The following is an 18,438-nucleotide window of genomic DNA, read 5'->3' as shown; positions in this document are numbered from 1 at the left end:
TTGACTGTATTTATCTTCTGTACTCTTATATAAAAGAGTAAAGATGAGTGATTTTTGGGCATACTACTACAAGTAGAGTTGTTAAATTTTAATTATAAAATATAATTTTCTTATGAAAGCAGGACATAAGTAAGAATTTTTGGAAATAAGTATGGTAAAAAGGGTGGGACAAGATTTCTTTAAAGGGTAGTGTATCTCGCAAGTTTCTGAAGCTAGTAAAATGAAACTGTTTAAAAAAGACTGAAAATTGAACACATAAAAGGGAAAGAGCAAAGGGAGCACTTTTTTAATGTTCGAATTCCCCATTACTTACTCAGAAAATATGTAAATAAATTAAGGAAGGATTTGTTTAAGCTAGATGCGTGAAACTCGGTATTTGAACTTTTAACTAAAAGTAATAAAATACTATGTTTCACCGTCTTGAAAATTACACTTCTAAGGGGAAGAAGGGTCAATTTCTATAATATTAAAATATCCCACTGCTTATGAGATTTCGGCAGAAAACTCTTTTTCCTTTAGCCCTCAGTTCATCCAGTTAAGCAAACGAGAGTACAAAGTGGCTGATTAATTAGGTTCTTTTAATTATTTTAACATGTTGACGTAGTTTAATTCTTTAAAACTGTATTCTTTCACATTCTATCATAAACATCCTTCATTTGCTGTAATTATTAAACACGTTTAATAAACATAAAATAGATTAACCCCCGGTCCCGGCCAGGAATGTGTTTTGGGTGTTAAGCCATCGTTTGCCGTCCGTAACATAATCTTTGATTTTAACTTCACGTACTATCAAGACTCAAGTCTCAGAAATGTAGCATATATGAAATATACTACTACTACTTCTACTACTACTACTACTACTACTATTACTACTACTACTACTACTACTATACTACTACTACTACTACTACTAATAATAATAATAATAATAATGTGTACTTCTGAAATACGTATGTATCTATGTGTTATTAATTCTGTCATAATCTTGAAAGAAACTTTTGATTTGTTTTTACTTTGTAAAAATCAAGGCCTTCTAGAACAACTTGCTGGCTACTCCCTGAATGACTATGTATTGGTTTCTGTACACGTATTGTGTTATCGCTTACTAGTCTAGTGTTATTTGTAGAACAAGACAATGGTTCTTGTCTTGGAATATTACTGGTTTGGTGTGGTAGTACAGTGATAGTGTGACCTATAATTTTGTTCGTTATTCTTAAAGACTAGCAGAATACCCGTTCTTCACACAGGGAGAATAGTTTCATTTTCGGTATAAGGAGCATCAAAACTGTCACCAGTGAACTTAGGGACCCTAAAACTATGAGTTTGACACTAGTATGTCATTTTCACTTACTATTACATGTCATCCTCTCCCTTTAGGAGTAATAATAGGCCCACATCTTCTCCCCCCACAAGTTGCGGTGGTGAATTTGGATTTAAATGTCATCGGAAGTGTCACTGTTCACCTCAGGACCCCAAAAACCATGAATTCAACACTAGTATCGGTCATTTTTTATCATTTATATATATATATATATATATATATATATATATATATATATATATATATATATATATATATATATATATATATATATATATATATATATATATATATATACACGCCTCCAAGTTGCGGGGATGCATTTGGATTTAAACTGCATCGAAAGTGTTACTGTTCATTTCAGCGACTCTAAAAACTATGGATTCGACACTAATATCGTTCATTTTCGATCATTTTCATATATATCTCCGCCTCCAAGTTCCGGAGATGAATTTGGATTTAAACTGCATCAGAAATGTCACTGCTCATCTCAGCGACCCCGAAAACTATTGATTTGACACTAATATCGGCCATTTCCAGCCATCTTTATATAGACCCTATCTTTTCCTGCCCAACTTGCGGGCCTGAATTTGGATGTAAACGGCATCGGAAGTGTTACTATTCATCAAAGCAACCCCATAAACTATGTATTCGACTATAATATCGGTCATATATATATATATATATATATATATATATATATATATATATATATATATATATATATATATATATATATATATATATACCTCTTCTCTGTCCCCAGGTCACGGCGCTGAATTTGGGTTTAAACGGCATTAGAAGCGTCACTGCTCATCTCAGCAACCCCAAAAACTATAGATTCAACACTAATATCAGTCATCACCTCCTTCCCCCTCCCTAAAGTTTCGGCGTTCAATTTGGATTTAAACTGCATCGGAAATGTTACTGTTCATCTCAGTGGCCCTGAAAACTATGGATTAACACTAATATCGATTATTTTGCATCATTTTAATATACCTCCCCCTCCCTCAATTTGCGGGGATACATTTAGATTTTTTAAACGGCATCGAAAGTGTCACTGTTCACCTCAGCGACCTCGAAAACTATGAATTCACACTAATATAGATTATTTTTCATCATTTTTATATACCTCCCTTAATTTCAGCGAGTAAATTTGAATTTAAACGGCATCGAAAGTGTAACTGTTCACCTTAGCGACCGCAAAAACTATGAATTCGACACTTATAGCGGTCATTTTCGATCATTGTATACATCTTCCTCTCCTTCCCCCAAGTTGCAGTGCTGAATTAGAATTTAAGCTTCATCGGAAATGTCAGTGTTCATCTCAGCAACCCTGAAAACTATGGGTTCAACACTAAGATCAATAATTTTTAATGCATATCCGCTCTTCCTTCCTCCAAGTTGCACCTTCAAAGTGAAATGATAAAACTATCTCAGGCCCGAACCTCATCTATGTTGAAAGATTTTGTCGAGATCAGTCTGGTGGTTCAAGTGTTGTTAAGTTACAAATATAGCTACTTTCATTTATATATATATATATATATATATATATATATATATATATATATATATATATAGTTACATTCTTTCATTTCTAGTCTAGTTACATTCTAGTATACTTTCATTTATATATATATATATATATATATATATATATATATATATATATATATATATTTATAAAAAACTCAGCTATTGTTTCTGCAGTATTTCAATGGTTCGTACTTTAATACATCCCTTCCTCAACCATGGTTGCGGAATTGATTAAACGTAATGTTCATGTATTAATTAAATTTATTTTAAATATATCTTTCTCATTAATTTCAATTCAGTTGTTTTTCAAAGATCCTCTAAAATTTCAGTGACGCACTATGGGCTCTAAGCCATTAACTTTTATGGCCACCCTGCTACAAACTACAGACTTAAATATTCGATAAAGCATTTCAGTAGTAAGTAGTTGCCACAATACCAATATGAACGTATTTAATTCCAACGGTAACAACTGTTAGTAACACTAAAATTATTATTAATAATGACAACGAGTAAGGAGTAGTTAATTACGAGTATGACAATTATTTGCTACAGAAAGACTATATATGTGTAAAAATAATTTACTTCAAAACAACACAAGGAAAGCAAAATTTATGACGTACATAACTAAAACACAATATTATGTTACTAATATGAGGTCAATGGTGTGAAAATAGAGAAAAACAGACATTATGAAAGATCTGGGAATCACATTTGGTAGGAAGTTAAAATTTTGTCAACATAGAAATATATCATGGAAAGAGCAAGAAAGGAAAATAGGCTTCATTTATTTATTTATTATTTCAGAACGATAGAATATGTATTTATATAAATAACTTGTAAGAACTAAGGTTCTGTAATGTGAAACAGTATATCTAAAACTTTGACTAACAGATTGACAGTATTCTTCTTACGGACGTGATGGTAGCGCCACAAGAGATTTTTAGGACTTCTGCCGTTTAGGACTTGTGCCGCGATATGATTTTTAGGACCTGTGCCTTTTAGGACTTCTACCATTTAGGACTTGTGTCGCGAAATAATTTTTAGGACTTGTGCATTTTAGGTCTAATGCCGTTTAGGTCTTGTGCCTTTTAGGACTTCTGCCGCGTCCCCTTATAAATATTAGGGTTCACTCGGGCAGACTGTTATATCGAAAGCAAAGTTTATAGGTAGTTTATGAAACACTTTTCGTAAAAGAAACAGAGTTGAGTATAAGTAATTACTGTCAGTGGATATCATATTGAAATACATTTGGAATGGTAGTTAACGTATTCTATGTGTAACTATTTACTGAAGCAGAAGGCGGAAGGATACAAGAATGCAAATAGGGTAGAAGTAAACGGCGGGAAGTTCCGGTTTATACGTCGATTATCGACATCTGCGATGGATGCAATACTAACACACTGTTTTTTTTCAAAAATATTGTGAGATAAAGTGTGAAGGATTATAGTTTCTGCAGAGTCATGGTATAATGAAGCGTAAAATCAACTCTGTAAAGTGTGACAAAGATGTAAAAATTAATGACACAGGCAATAACCCTACATTCAATATTTTTCTGTCGTAAAGCTAAGAAAGGAAGACAATATAACAATAGTGTATCAGCTTTTTTTCTTAAGGATCGAAATTAGGTATTTTTTGTAGATAAGAATGATTACATATATTTTAAGTGTTTTCCCACCATCCTCGTTTATGCGTAGATCCCCCGTCGCTGATGCGCCTGCTCCGTACGGACGCACCCTATCGCTTCCGCTCGGGCTCCCCTGCTGCGCTTCTGCCTTGAATCGGGTAGATAGCACTTGTGCTTTTTAGTTGATTCGTGGTTTATGCAGTGTACTCTTTTTAGAGCTACTCATTTAGTGCATGTTGTTAAAAAAGGAACCGAAATGTGCAAGAAATATGTCAAAATTTTGTAGAGTGGAAGTAATTACTTAGTAAAGAACTGCTTTTGGAAATTCAAATTGACATTTAACAATGTACGTCCATGCCTGTATCGAGATCTTTCGTCATGGTATAATTTGATATATGTATTTCGAGACACTGTTGTGATCCACTGCCAAATTTTTATATTTATCTTATTTTCAAATATAGGTGTAGAGAGCCGGGCATGCTCGTCGTGACCCGCAAGCACCTATACGAGGTGCTGCGTTCCAAAGCATCAAACGAAGCACATTATAATTATGTTACGAACAAATATAAAATGGATATTCTTTCTCCGGATGTTCTTCGCAGTGTAAAAGTGACTTTAAGGGTCTCCAAATGCGATTTCGAGAAGCGTTTAAAGCTGAAGATTTTTAACCAAATGTAATTATTGGTTAGAAGGACTTATTAAGTTCTCTGATAAAGTGAAAAAATGAAATGTTTGAGTTTTACGTCCCACGGTTATGCCGGTTAGGCTAAAGGAGACGGTGATGATGAGAAATGAGTGAAATGGTGGAATGAAGAAAGTGGGAGGAAACGGGAGAACCCCGAGAAAGCCCACGAGCACGGTGTTTGTCCATCACAAAGTCCACACGGCGCGAGCTGAGATCGAACCCGAGACCCCAAGCACCGGAGGTGAACGCACTACCACTGAGGCACCACGCCCCCTTCTGATAAAGTGGTTACTGCTTTCCAAACTATATCTCAAAGCCAAAAGCATAGGTCTTAAACAAGCAAATTAGGCACACCAAGTAAACCCGGAATGAAGTCGGAAGACTCGGGAATGAAGTCGTAGGAAAACCTTGTAAAGCCACTCGTTACAAAGCATTCTTAGCAAATGGTGGTGTTGGCCATTGAGAGATGCTGTAAAAAGAGATGCCGCAGTTGTCTTAGGAGAAATCATTCAAACGACACCAAGAGAGCAACAAGACGCAAGTGTTTCGCCAAAGCTCTATCCGAACACTTACTTACTGGATGAAGCCATGGCACTTATTATAGATAACATCTTATCAAATAAACAGTATAACAATTTGAGACTAGGCGCAAAGGCAAAATATTGTGACATATATTCTTTGTAAACTGTTGTGCGTGAAGCAAAACTAATGTTATCCCAGAGAAGAGAATATTATAGTAACTGGCATGTCAGCCGAAGTTCGTTTACAATCAGTAATAGATCAGACAATTGAGTACATCGTGATTTTACAGGAAGATGTTATTTAACAGTATATCAGTGATGGAGACATAATCACATTAGTGTGTAAGTAGGGTTGCAATGGAAACATGCCCATAGCATAAGAAGCAGAAAGTTCAAACAGAAGATGAACAGCGTATATAGTGACTCAGATATTTTTGCTATCTCCTCCGTTCACCTACAGTTGTATTCAATATCAGATGGGGAGGTTAACAAAACAATTTTCTGGCAAAATCCCAGACCATCATCACCTATGTTTTGTCGATCCATTAAATTGTATCAAAAAGAGACAACTGAACTGTCGAGAAAGGTGGTACGTTTAATGGAAACCCAATTACGTAATTTAAAGGCTACTAATGTACTGAATCAGCGGAAGGAAGTTAGTGCCATTCCTGAACTTGTTTTCACAATAGCGGATTGGAGGATATGCAACTCTATTACAAAAACTTCCTCTTAAACGTGCTATATATGTGGATCTACTCCTAAAATATGAACAATATTGAAAAGCGAATAAAAGCAATAGATAGTAGCGGATATAGATTTCGAATCTCCCGTTTACATGCTTCGATCCGATTTCTCGAATGCCTAATTCATATACCTCATTGGTTGGACATTAAAAATGGCAGGTTAGGGATCTCGAAGTCAAAGTCAAATTCTATGCACGGAAGGAGCAAATTATTCAAGAGTTCCGAACGGAAATGGGATTAATTGTATATCAGCCTAAACCTGGAGGAATAGGAAATTCTAATGATGGGAAACAGCATGGCGTTTCTTCCAAGATCCATCGCAATCTGCTGAGATTACAAAAATGAATGAAGAATTGATTCGACGATTTGATATATTGCGAACTATATCATGTGGTTTTCCAATTAATGTAGAAAGCTTTGATGGACGAAAAATTATTGAGGCAGCCATCTTGGCTATCGGAATGCTCTCCGAGGAAGGTCAAGAAGCAACACATATGCACATTAGAGCAGATAGGGAAGATCATGCAAGAAAAACTTATCGAAAAGAGAACAATCGCGATGTATTGCACATGCTCCTCATCAGGTCCGATCCTGTCGTTGGAAGTCAATCTCCGTTCCGAAACAAAAACTCATTCCCTTCGTATGTCAGGAAGTTACTTACTTAATTGTACCCCACTATTTGTGCATCAGAATTATGCACATGGCGGCCAACGTGTTAATCTGCTTTTAAATGTGCAACGTCTCTGGAGCGTGAAGTATTACATAGCCAAGATCACGATAGTGATAACTGTGATGATGGTGACGATGACGTCGATGATAATGATAATGATAATAATAAAGATGCGAACGGTGGCAACAAAACCTACAGTGATGAGTTCTGCGCCTGAATATATTGGGTCACTTATGGTAACGAGTAATAATTTTACTGGTATAGTAGTAATCATATATTGCATGTATAGGCGGAGTACTAATTTTTTCAGTCAGATTCTGCATCTGGCCCACTGTGCTCTGTGCTGTTTTTCGTGAGTTAACTCACCACCTAAACTTGTCTTCTTAAATGACTACGTTGAATATTTATTTGTGGATTTGATATACTGCTGTGTGCCGCTACTTATTTAAATAGAACGTAAATATCAACATATTCCTAGCTTTGAGTTTATAATGAAATGTCTTAGTCATCATTGACAACTTTGAATCAGCAGAAAACGTGGGGAATCGAACCAGGTATCTGTATGTCCAAACATTAACCAGGCGTTTACAAGTAGTTCGATTTTTTTTTCTGGTAAATCTAGTGTCCCCAAGATCATGATATTTCATACCGTGGAACACGCTAGTACATCTTCGTACCAATTCTTCATCATACTTGCTATAGTACTAAAATATCGTAGGTTTCTTTCTTACTCTGACTCTGCTTCTGCCTCACTGTTCCAAGGAGCTGAACTGAACAACAGAGAACTTCAATTCATAATCCAACCTCTTTTATAATGTGCTACGTTCTACGCACCAGCTTCGGAGAAAGAAAAAGGGAAGAGAACGGGATACTATTTTGCGTCCTTCGCTTCTGATGTCAATTACTAGCATGGTTGAACAGTGTCTAGTCAACTCTTAGCAGGGTACAATGATCACGCTGGAGAATTGTTTTTAATACTAACGAGGGAACCTATCCAAGTGCAACTCTGACTTCGAGTCAAGACTATGGTCGCTGGATACCTTGTCCGAAAAGAACATAACACGAAAAGTGATACATCCTTGATCGCAACCGTTGCAGAGATATAAGCGTGAAAAGTTAGAAATTGAGCTCCATACTATACATTACAAAGTCAGCTTCCGGGTCAGATTTTTCGGAAACGGTCAGGTAAGGAACCTCAGCGAATACATATCAAATTAATGTTGGGAGCCCACCAACTTTTGAATGAAAAAAATGTTGCCCCCGGGGCACTCGCAGGGTCCCAGGCGGGGTCCAACTCAAAATTGGCAAATGGAACCGGGGGTCAAGTAGCATATTGTATGAAAGCTATTGTTAAATAAAAGAAGATAGAACAAATCTCAACATAACGGATTTACAAGAGTGGCCATATATTGTCTGATGTAGGTTGTATTGACATTTTGACCAGTTGCCCGTTTGCACAGGGTCATCATAGAGAGTTGAGATTTGTTCTATCTTCTTATATACCACAACAATATATATATATATATATATATATATATATATATATATATATATATATATATATATATATATATATTTAAATCCCTCTACCAATATGGGGACCGTCATAAAACGTATCCTTTTTGCAACCGGGTGAACGGCTGGAGTATAGAAATTTCTTTTTGGATATATCGTCTCTAGACATTGAGGATTACACCGTAGTCAACTTTTTTTGTTCAAAATTGATGTATTTCTGCCTATTTCCAAACTGGCGTTCTTCTGGAGACAATTCACTCAAGTACCTCTTCGGAGTCCAGTATAGATGCTTTTTTGCGTACAGTTTCAGGCAATTTCTGCGCCCATTCAAGCAGAAGTACCAACGTTTGCTTGGGCGTCCAATTAGCCTTACAATGAAACGGACTTCCGGCGAAGCTGTGTATAGATGTTTTACGCACCTCTAGTTATGGTAACAGATATGTATGTATTTATTATCTGATGGAGCGACGATCTCTTTATTCTGTTCCTTCAGCTTTTTACTATATACAAGGAGTATCAGACCACCCGTCCCAGGCACTTTTCTCGCCTCGTAGTGCACGTAGACACTTGAAACAAAAAACGAACTACCAAATCGTATGTGAAGAATCAAATAGTGGTGCCTCCGTATCCAGCGGCGTAGCAATAATACTTCCACGGGGGATCAACTTCAAAAATTTTAATGGAATACTTCCACGGGGGATCAACTTCAAAAAAATTATATGGAAAGTGGTATGAGTTTCGATTTCTTTGGAAGTATTATTGAAAAACAAGCAATTTTGCAGGAAACACTTTTCTTTAAATTCTACGGTTTGTCATCTATGTGTGTTATTTGTTGTTGAATTGCTATCAGACCACCCATTTCACGCATTTTTCTCAGTTCGTACTTCGTAGTGCACGTAGACACTTCATACAAAAAAAAAAAAAAAAAAAAAAAAATGAATTACCAAATCGTATGTGAAGAATCAAACTGTGATTCTTTCATATTCACGATTCCCGGCGGGAGCTCATGTGGTTCGGATTTCACGTTAATCAGTAGGTCCACGTCTCATATAGCCTCGCTGCTGAACGGGACGTTAAACTCAAAATCAACTCAACTCAACTCTTTCATATTCAGTGGCGTAGCGAGAATACTTCCGCGGGGGATCAACTCCAAAATTTTAGATGAAGAGCGGTACCAATTTCGATTTATTTGGAAGTATTATTGAAAAGGAAACAACTTTTACAGGAACATTTTCGTTAAACTCTACGGTTTGGCATCTACTGTATGTATTATTTGCTGTTAAATTGCAACTAAGAACAACAGTTTTAGTTGGTAATGACTCCAAAAGAACATCAGATAGCACATGTTCTATTAAATAGTTGTTGAAAACCCTTTACAGAATTCAGTATCAAACGTTAGGGCATATCTCGTCTCCTTATCAACAAACGAAAACAATATTACAGGACAGTACTAGTTTAAATTTCGGAATCTGAACCAATTTAAAACCGAAAAATAGAGAAAAACACTCTGGTTTTAAACTGCGTATGAAACAAATTTGGATGTAAAGTCCAACACCCCCTCCCAAAAGAATCAAACTTACGAAATCACTGCCACTCTCTTAGTCTTCTTAACGTATGTAAACATTTTAATAAATCACTTTTTGGAACTCATTGCACAAACAATTGTTCAAGAATAGTATATATAAACAAACTGAAGATAATAAATAAAATAAATAACATGAACTGCAAGTTCTGAACATTCTCAGCAAAATATCGTACCCCCCCCCAAAAAAAAATAAAACTCACAATAACTGTTCAAAGGATCGTCCAGCACGTGCGATGCACCTTCGAATGCGCACCGGGACATTGTAGATTGCTCTTAACACTTCATTTCCTCTTAGTCCATGGCAGACATTGTGTCTTCCCTTGTAGTAGGACTCCTTGCTAAACCAGCTCCTTGACTCGTCCCCAAAAGAAAAATCGAGAGGAGTCAGGTCCGGAGAACGAGCTGACGAGGAAACGGCTTCCTCTTCCGATCCAAATGTTTGGAAATAAATGAGCAACAGTTTGTCCGGCAACTCTTGCAAAATGAGCAGAGTAACCGTCTTGTAATCACATTGTTTTACGAGTTGCTAACGAGACCTCTTCCAAGAGCTCACAAAGAACATCTGACAAAAAAATAGCGTATCCTACTTCTGTTAAAGTACCTTCGAAGAAGTAAGGTCCAATTTGGCCTCCCACTATACCGCAGCAGACATTTAGACTCCAGATATGTTGATTGTCAACTTCACGTACCCAGTGAGCATTCTCGCTGGACTAGTAGTGAGCGTTGTGTACGTTGACCTACATTAATCTTGAAGGTCGCCTCATCCGTACACAGAATGTTCTAGTGAAACATGGGTTCCTGGCGCTCACCCATTGACAAAACTCCAGACGGTTATGGAAATCTTGTTCTCGGAGTTTTTGGTGCAGACGAACATGATAAGGATTTAACGCGTTACTGTGCAGAATCCTCCAAATCATTAAGTGGCTCATAGCAGCATCCCTAGCTAATCGTCCTGTTGAGATTTGAGGAACCATAAGGACTGCATCAAGGATGTCGGGAGACCGTTTATCCTGCACATGACGCCTGATCTGCAGACGCTGGTTGTGGTGAGGATGGACGTGCCCAATCCTTTGCACACAAAGTGCCGATCAGATACTCGTGGACGTTTGCGGACAGTGTCTGTCAATATCTGAGGGTTCAGTGAATATATTCTAGTGAATTCAAATCGGTTGAGAGCTACGTCCATGTGACATACCCTTTGGTATGCCTCTGAAACAAGATGCGCTACATCGTATTCGGATGTCTACTCCAGCATTTTTGCGCATCCACAGTGAACAAGCATTATTGTATGCGTCTTGAAATGGTTTCATAAAACATCTATCAGTGAGTTGAGTCTTGTGAGTGATATGTGGAGAACTACTGAGCAGTGAATCCTGTGATTCCTCGCACACTTAATCACTTTCAGTTCTTTATGGCTGCCATGTCCATCAACAATTAGCAGAACTGGGATGTGAGGGGAAGGATGACAGAATTTCACAAAGTGTTGCAACAAAGTTTAAAAAAAGTATCACTCGTTATCCAATCAGTACTTTGTGCTACAGCAATACTCACAGGTGGAGCATCAACAAACAGTCCCTCACTCATTCTCTGGCGCGGAAATACGACTATGAAGAGGGGTAGTACAAACTGACCAGTAGCACTCACTCAGAATATCAATGTTATATTCCGACCTCTTTCGCCCGACGTAGGATTGCCAAATTTTGTAAGCGAAAAACCGGGACACCAATCTCACGCTATATAGCCATTAAGATCACGGTTCATACTCATTTGTCAAGAATCGATTATACCTGTCTTTTCCAGATTATTAGCTACTTACAATTTTCAGCTGAGACATACTAGTTCTTGCGGGCTGATTTTTTTTCGATCTGAAGAGCGAAAACAGGCGTCCTAAAAGCCTTTCTCGGGGCACTTAATTCTTTCATTGAAAACCCGACACGTCTGGCAACCCTAGCCCGATGTCAACTTGCCCAGAACTCGTTTCCGTTTTTCACATATCACTTTGGGATTAACATGAACACACGATACACCAATCTCATGAGCGTTCAGTATTCGTGCTGGTGGAAAAGAACACTTGTTCATCAGTGTGCACTAATTTGTATAGAACTTTGCAATTTGTTCCTTATTGAAAGTTGTTGTTCACGATATAATCACCGACCGCGGTGGCTCAGTGGTAGAGCGTTCACCTCTGCTGCATAGAGTTCTTGGTTCGATCACAGCTCCGCCAAGTGACCTTTGTGGTGGACAAATACCGTGTGTGTGTGTTTCCTCCAGGTTCTTCCGTTTTCTCCCACTTTCTTCATTCCACCATTTCATTCATTTCTCATCATTGCCGTCTCCATAAGCCTAGACGGCATAAGCGTGGGAAATAAAACTCAAAGATTTCAATATACTTGTAGGCACAGGTGTTCTAACAAATAAATTGGGAAGTTACTTCTTAAACTCGTATAAAAACCTTTCACAGCACTCTGTTTATCTTTGTTGAACCTGTCATTGATATTTAGTTCTTCAGCTAAGTCAAACTAGCTTGAGGTATTCTTACCGTGATAATGACATTAAACGATTAGCAAACTGTTTCACATGGCATTTCAGCTCTTTTCCACACATATCGGGGAAAGTATTTTCTCAACTCCTAACTTACGCGCAACAGGTAATTTCATTCCTTGCTTTCGCTGTGACAGTCTGTGTTGCAGAGAAGTATTTGGGACACCAAATCTATGTATCAAATGCCATGTGAAGCAGTTAGCTGATCGCTTAATAACATTGTCATAAGAAGAATACCTGAAGCTAGTTTGACTTAATCGAAGAACCAAATATAAAAGCATCACCATTTGTTGTCTGAAGTGTATACGTGCACTACGAGCCGAAAAAAAGCCTGGGACGGCTAATCTGATACACCCTGTATACATGTTACTTTAAAATTTCTGCAAAATTCCTGAAATGGGTTAAGTGAAATAACATCTGAGGTTTCAAACATTTCTTTCAGTTTCAAACAGTGTTCAGTTCTTTTAAAATAAAACGTTTACTTTCCTTTAAATGGGTGAATATGCAACTGAGGTAAACTATATGGCGTTTTTTCTCTTCAAATGTAATTTTCTGTTATGTAAAAGTAAAGCGTTGACTTTCATTTATATATCTACAGAATACTTCAAAAGTGCTGTAATATGCAATAAATTGGTGAAACTGAATTTGCGGTGAAAATGTGTGAAAACAAAATTTCTACAATTTTAAACATTATGTTCACTTCTGTATATATTAAGTGTTTCTGAGGTTCCCAACGTAGTTTCGTTGGGGTGAATATCCGTGGCCATAGGAAAAATTGTTGAATATGCATCTCAACTAACAGTTCATAAGAATAAAAGTTTAGCAGTTTCAACGTAGGTTTCAATTAAAGCGGGTTGCAGGACATTTTAGATACCGAATTTACGTGAGTCTAAAACGCCCTCAAATGTAAGACGAAAAAAAAAACTACTCGGCATTGACTTTTAAGAATGAAAAAGATAAATAAACATGTGAAAACACAATGAAAATGTTTCGTCTTCCATTTTCAGTTTGCAATTTCCCATTTTTAGATAGATATTTGCAGATAGAACAATTTCCCATTTTTCGGAAAATGTGGGTATTCCTAGTACACATTTTTCACAGAATCATGACTAACGAGATTAGCTATCTCCGGCAAAACTCAATCGTTTTCTGCTGTAAATTGGGCCTTACTGACAGTGCTTGGGCCTAAACTTGCAAACTCGAATGCAAAACACACCTCGATTTTGGGGCTGAAAAATAATTTAAAATGTGCGTTTTAGGATTGCATAAATACGGTATTTGAAAATAAAGGGAAGATAGGAGGATAAGACAAGACGCTCAGCCATTCACGATATCCCAAAGGAAAACTACATCCATTTAAGCTGCGACTTTTCCTTCCCCAAGATCGTGAATATAAACTAGTATTGTGTGGTCATTTCTTGAACATGGATAAGAATATTGCACTTTGTTATTAGAACACATACAGAAAGCATGGTTCATGCAAGTTGGTGCCCTAGCACACTACGTCTTGCTCATACTAAACTACTTGAACACTAAATTTCAGGCAAACTGTACTGATCGTCAAGGAGCCCGAGGCTTACTTTGAGTTCGATGAACTACGCTTTCTGGGAGTACGGTTATCTCTGTTGTAATGCAGCATATAGATTCGCGACGGGGCTCATCTTTGCACGAAAACCAAGGATATATAAGGGAAGCAATTTTCCCAAATCCCTCCCCTCCCGTATCCTTTATCATTCCACTTCAAAACATGGGTAGAATTCAACAGAGGGCACATTGAACAAATGTGCTCCCATCTATGATACGGGACTTTTTGGACACCCTGTAAATAAACTTCATATTTCTTTGCTTCTTGAAACTATTGTCATCTCCTTAAAAATTTTACCCTTATACGTATAGCTTTACTACGAACTTTTATATTTACCTATCATCCTCCGCAACAAAATCTACTTTTTTTCTTGACACTCACCCTCTTTAAATCAAACATCTTTCATAGGGATGCACGCGAGACGAGACGAGACGAGAAATGGAAATATCTCGTCTCGCAGCCTCAAATGTTGGTCTCGTCTCGCATCTCGTCTTGTCTCGCAAATGTGAAGTCTCGTCTCGCGTAAAATTTTGAGTCTCATCTCGCGTCTCGCGCAAGACTATCTCGCATGGTCTCGCAGTCTCGCATATATTCTGGGTCAAAATTTTGCAATGTGTTATTCTATGGCTGTTAATGAATGATGATGTGATATTCTGTCCGAAGGCAGGTATTTGACCTAAAAGTCCCTTGGCAAGGTGAATCCATGTTGGTTTGCCATTGCTTTCCATGGGATGAATGTTTATAACATCCTAAGGAAACGGAACCTAGAGTTCAACATGGTATCCGAACTTGTGTCCCCTCCGCTCCAAATTAAAAGAAAAGTTGTGCTGGAATTTGATTGCTGGACCATTAATTTTCGTCAAATTAATAGCATAATTTACAGCAAAACCAGCATAAATTGTTACTGGATCCAACATTGTTTTCCAGCTTAGAGGTCTCCAGCAATATTTGGCTCTTCAAAAATATCGTCGCCACTATCAACATTTACACGTTTTGGCCGTTTCCTTGAAGGGTGATTTTCCATTATAAAGATGTTTTTATATCACCAAAAACACTTGTAGACAAAAAAAAAAAAAAAAAAAAAAAAAGAACTCCCCACAACACAATACGACCCAATTCTTTCGGTTCGTTCGCGTTTATGGCAATGTAGCATTATCGCATTTTATAAACTTTCGCTTTTAACTTATATAGTGTTGCCAGATCTAGAAAATAAAATACTGACAGATATAGAGCCATTCCTACCATCTCCCACCAAACCTATAGGGCCATCCTACCAAACCAGTGTTTGAATTAAACTTCCGAACTAGAGGGGAATGTTTTTGATAAATATATAGAAAGAAAAAAAATACTTATTCCATGTAAAAATATCATGTTATTTCTGGGAGCCGGGCCGGGGATAAACTTTGACGAGAGGGGATTTCTCCGCCATCCCCCAACATTAATCGCTAGTAGTAATGTGAAAAAGACAGAAACAACAGAAATATCACATTTCGCAGCAATAGAGAGTCTTATTCGCTTTCCAGACCAAAAACAGAAGTTCATGTATTCGTGCGCGCCCGCGTGTATGTGTTTGTGTCGCAAAATAAAGTCCTAAATCGATGCTGTAATAAATTTCCAGTTTACAAACTTTTCTTTTAGGCTTTAATTCTGAAAATCAACCTTGAATAATAATAAATCTCATAAAATGTCTATTGCCCCAATCACATTTTTTTGTTTCTGGAGGCATTAACGCTCAACTTAGAAAACTCAATAAATGTAAACTCACTAAATATACAATTAAATGTAATTCATAAGTGTTGCGAGACTGCGAGAAGTCTCGCGAGACTTCTCATGCGAGACTTAACAGGCTTGAAAAAGTGATGGCGGAATCTCAAGCAATCTTCAAAGCCTTCAAGTATAAGTTTAGACTATCATGTTTACGTTGTTCCAAGGAAAATATATAAAGGAAAAAACGTCTGAACAGTGATCAGAAGGAATGATGCTTGCTTCAATTCATTATTTCTGATCACTGTTCAAATGATGTATGTCAATGGAATATTGTCCCACAACCCATTGACCCACCACCCATTGTGACCATGATCCATTGTGCTCCATCATCCACCATGACCCACTTCGACAAACCGTGACCCAATATGTTCCACTACCTAACGTGACGCACTCTGACCCACTACCCATCAAAACCCATCGTAATCAACTTTAACCCATGATCCACGTCCTCCTGTTCACTGACTAAAGAGTTTACACTTGCAATTAAACAATGCTGTGAAATTATCACTAATCAGAGTTTGAATTTCTACGGTCAATCGCTCAAGCACCGCTCTCTTACAATAAGGTGGATCTGACCTTTACAATATAAAATGGTAAAATATTTGTCATGGGTACATTTACGATGAATTTGAAGTATTATATATAATTATTTCCTTGCTGAATTACAGATACTTTTCAGTGGAAAATAGGATGAAATTTGAAAGTCTCAAATCAAGGTATAGTGGACCAAAGTAAATGTAAAAAAAAAAATGTAAAGTTTTCCATATAATTAAGTATACAGTGAAAACTTAAGACTTCCATGTAATTAAACTTACAGTACAAATTTTGTATATATATATATATATATACGCAAATTTTCTCGCAACCTTATAGCTTCACTGCCTTGTGCTGAGAAGGCTCCATATAATAAACATAAGATTCAAAAAATATTATATTAGAAAGTAGTGGATATATGATGCCATTGCTTTCTAATTATTACTGCTGTCTAATTAATTGATACTGTATTTTTTGTGTCTCAATTAATAATTGTTTCTTATTTTTTTCTCAACTAATATCGATCGTTTTTGATTAGTTTTACAAATCAACCCACTACCAATTTCCCATATATAGAAAGTCTCCCCCATAGAAGAGAAATTGAAAAATTGCTAGAACACGTTCTGTTTATTTTTAATAAAGAGTTAATATGCTGAATTTCACTCCCTAAGTTGAACGACTTGTGAGATACTCAATTTTTTGTAAAAACTTGGACCTCCTCTCCCCCTTTAGTACATGTATTATAATAAAAGTGATATGATAACATCCCAGTTGGGATTAGGGTCTAACTATCTACCACAATTCATTTCATTTGGCTTTGCCATTTGTCCGTGATCATCACTCACACATAGTTACATTCGCTTTTATGTACTAATTCATGTATTACAGGTGATTCAAAAAAGTATTTTTTCAGTAGTTAGCTCCTCTAAAAACTCTCAGGCTGTATCTCGAAAGCCAGGTAGTAAGTCCTATTGTTGTTACAACAGTTAAAAATATCAATATCCAAAATACCTGAAGTTCTTTTTTCCCATAGATATACTCATCTCAGATAAGTAAACAGAAAAAATTGAAAAAAGAATAAAATGGAGGCCTTGAAAGTGAAACACAGGCACATTCATCAGTGTTCAGAAGATGCTGGCTACTATGGACTGAATAGAGTGAGTCAGTCGGTCTGAGTGTGTCGGTGAGTCAGAGTGGGTCACGGTGGGTGGTAGGTAGCAGTGGGTCACGTCCTGCTGACCACGACCCACTGATCCACTCACAAATCTTGACCCACTGACCTATTCCATCTGTGGTGCAGACATTATATCCTTTGGGGACTTTCCTTGAAAAAAAAAAAAAAAAAAAAAAAAGAATCATCATAGTTCAAGTCTTCAAAAGTGTGAAGGCTGATTGAGATTCAGACATCACTTCAACAAACCAGAAAACAAGATACAGTAATCACAAGAATTTTCATTGAATTTGCGTAGTGAGGACAACATAATTAAAATTCCGTACTCATTAAGATTACTCGAGAAAAGTATAAATAAGTCATGAGAGCTGTCAACGAACAACTCTCTTCTTCTTCGGTCGGGGTAAGTAGGACTAGTTTATCAAATTGAATGTAAATGTTCAACTTTCTAAATTAAAACATTCTGATTTGCTCAGTGATGATATTAATGTATATTAAGTAAGCAAAGCTTGTAACATGTAAAATGTCACAAACATTATCACAAAGACATACTGGAAGTGAAAATACAAGTATTGATTAATTACTTTCTTATTGGAAAAAAATTTCTTCAATTTACACACAGTATGAAAGATTATAAGTT

This window comes from Thermobia domestica, chromosome 14 (genome assembly GCF_964235325.1).
Source record: "Thermobia domestica chromosome 14, izTheDome1.hap1.1, whole genome shotgun sequence".
In the NCBI taxonomy this organism is placed as follows: domain Eukaryota; kingdom Metazoa; phylum Arthropoda; class Insecta; order Zygentoma; family Lepismatidae; genus Thermobia; species Thermobia domestica.
This window is presented reverse-complemented; position numbering follows the sequence as displayed.